The sequence below is a fragment of the Crocodylus porosus genome, unplaced genomic scaffold (assembly GCF_001723895.1).
Source record: "Crocodylus porosus isolate Cpor-Errol unplaced genomic scaffold, CroPor_comp1, whole genome shotgun sequence".
NCBI classification, from domain to species: Eukaryota; Metazoa; Chordata; order Crocodylia; family Crocodylidae; genus Crocodylus; species Crocodylus porosus.
Genome location: NW_017728911.1, coordinates 40287364 through 40290582, shown reverse-complemented (window position 1 = coordinate 40290582; position 3219 = coordinate 40287364).

Below are 3219 nucleotides of genomic sequence, written 5' to 3'. Positions count from 1 at the left end.
CCCCTGCAGAGGAGACCAGAAATGCTGCTCGGCATTTGCCCAGGCTCTGCTCCGGAGCAAAATATGGCTCGAGAGGCTCAGAGCAAAGCCCTCCTTTGCAGAGCGGGCTTCCTGAAATCCAGCTTTTGTTTTAAACTTTCCAAACGTGGAGAAAGTGGACTTCACCAGACAAGGCATCGAGAACAGCTGGGTCCGATGCATCTCCCAGGGCTGCGGAGGGGAGCGCGGCATGCAAAGCGCAGCCAGGATCGGACCCTCTTTGCTAGGAGGGACGGTAAAACTTTACGACCAAGAGCCAATAAAATTCTGCTTCAAAACAAAGCAAAATAAATTTGCCTCGCTGGCTGGCTTAGCAATCCTCAGCCGGTCATTAGCATGCCTCTTTTGAAATCCTTGTTTAGATAAACTTGAAAGCTAAAGGAAATTTGGCAGGCAGGGTCTTGCCCTAGGGGAAGGGCAGATAATGTCACCTTAAATGTAAATACATCCTATTGACTGGGGCTGGGGATGGCTTGTCAAGGATAAAGCTACCTCCTTGCGTTCACACGGTGCTGCCACGGTGCTGCCGGGATGCAGGCGAGTCGGGACCAGACTGGCTCCGAAGCTTGGCTTCGGGGGTGGCTGTTTCCCAGCCTAACAGCACATCCCCGGGGTGGGCAGGGGGGGTGTTCCTACGCCGCGCTGCCCTTTTAGGGTTTCAACTGAACGGAGCCGCCCGCCGAACAAGGCCTGTAGCGGCTGTGAAGTCCCGTGCCCCCGCCCTTCATGCTACCTGCATGGCCGTGACACACGTGACTTGGGGCACGGGAGACACCGGCCGGGCTTTGCAGCCGAGTCCCTAGTGCCGGCTTTCCTGTGCACGGAAAAGTGCGGCAACGGCCCTGCCGCGGGTGCACAGACGCTGCGCACCCTTTCTCATCCTCGTGCTTCACCAAAGCGCCCGGGGTCGATCCTGACTTCTAGGCCTGGTGAACCTCGGCAGCCCCCTGCACCAGGGACGGGGGGCCGAGAGGGAGGATTTTGGCATGCTCCCCTGTCCCGGTGACCGCGGACGGGACGGAGTCTGATGTGCAACTGTCCATGGCGAGCACTTCTGTGGCCCCATGAACGCTGTACGTGCATGCCGTTGCCGCTTTGCACCCCCAAGAAACAGGGGAAGGGCAGCTATCCCTACCCCTCCGGGTGGCAAACTGAGGCACCGAGCGCCTGCCTTGCCCAAGGTCCCACAGGAAATCAGTGGCGGAGGAAGGAGCTGGGTTTAGGTGTCCCACCTAGGCAGCATCCCGATCCTCCTCCTCCTCCAGCAAGCCCGCATGCAGGCCCCGTGCACGCTCCCGCGGGAAGACGCACTATCACATGATTCACACATGTTCCTATTATTGGGTCTAATCACGCTGGTTTCATGCTGCAAGGCTCAGAGCTTGACCTTGCAATAACCCAGGAGCTCTCGGGCTGAAAGGAAATGAAGGAGGAAGGAGGCGCCTCACTTGGAGGCAACAAGTGGTAGGAAAGCGGGCGTCCTACCCCTCGTATTTTGTGGGTCTCCCCTCCCGGAGCCAGGCGTTCGGCACGGGAGAGCTTCGAACCTCGTTCTCATGTCGGAAACGACCCCGTGAAACACGTGACCCGTTCGGATAACACAGGAGACCTCTTCCTGGCGCGTCGTCTCTCTTGCTAATTGTCTCCCAACACCGCTCGCAAGAAGAAAAACAACTGCTTGGGAAGAAGCGGGTGTATAATTAGGATGGGCCAATATTGGTTTGAAATCCATACGACCCAGGATGCTTCCTCTCCCTCTCTAACAAGCGACTTGCAGTCACCTGAAATGCAACCCCTGGTCTCTCAGGACAGATCCGGCCTGCTGCATATCCATTAACGAGGGACTTCCGGGGACACTTCCGTCCCCCACGGCAGGACTGGGGCGAGGGCTGGATGGGGGACAGGGAGGCAAAGGATAACCTCTCCGGGCAACCCATGAAAAAGGTGCCGGGGAAGGCGCACAGTGGGCGCAACCCGTATTTTCAGTCCACGTCTTGCCTGTGCGACTAGCACGAGGTCTCACAGCCACCGACATCAGCGGCGCCCGGTCCCGAGCGCCATTTTCTAAAAACCACCTGATTTTCCCGTGCTATTTATGATGGCGGGGGGAGCAACTACCGCTCTCAAACCGCTTGCGGGGTGAAACGCCGCACGTGCGCAGAATCGGGGCCCGCTCAAGTCCTCCCGCCGGCGCCACGTCCCGTTCGGACTCCGGCACGTCCAACCCAGGCCCTCGGAGACTGGCTGAAGACCCTGCCCCTACGCCAGGCCTGCCGGGCCCACTCACCTGATTTGGGAAACATGAACGCACGCAAGGCCCAGCGCGGGCAGCGCAGTCATTCGGGGGGGGGGGGTCAGCAATCGCCCCCTCTCCCGGGGAGGCCGCGTGTGCTCAGCTTCCGGAGTCGCTCCTGGAGGCAGCGGGATACCGGGGAAGGCCCGATTTCCCCTCCGAGGTGGATGTCAGAGGAAAGTTTCCAACTCCCGCTGCCGTCGCGTTTTCGCAGCTCCCCGTTCCTGGCGGGCACGGCGCCAGTTCCTCAAGATGCAGCGTTGGCAGCCGCAGCCGTTTCCACGAGAGCTTGGACCGGCGCGCCTGCCAGGTGACTAACCCCTGCCGCGGGGCCGGTGCTGGGCCGCGCGGCGAGCGAGGGGCCCGGCGCATCCCGGGGGCTTTCGGGAGCCGGCCCTCGAGCATCGCCGCCGCGCAGGTGGCGGCGTCGGCGTGGGCTTCGCTGGAGACAGAGACGGAGTTATGGCTACGGACGGTGCCGCTGCGTCCGAGGATGCGGAAACGAGGTGTTGGGCCAGCTCCACCGGGAAAGCAAGCGTAACATTCGGGAGCATCCCAGGAGATGCGGGCGGAAGGGGCCTCGCGCCTCCCCGCAGGACCAGCCCCGCCCCGCCACCGCGGGGGCGCAGCAGCCCCGCAGCCGTGCTTTGGGTTCCTAACTCGACGGGACGTTCTGTCCTCGGTTCTCTGGGAAAGCGCCCGGCCGCCGGGCCGGATTCCTCCCCTCGTCCCGCCGCGGGCCCGGGGCGCGACCGCGTTTTGCAGCCCGGCGGGGACCCCAGGAGAGCTGCGGGAGCCCCCCTCGCACACCGCGGCGTGCGCGTGCATCTCCTCCGGCCCCGCCCCAGGCCTGCGCAGCCCCCCACGCGTGCAAAGGCCACGCCACG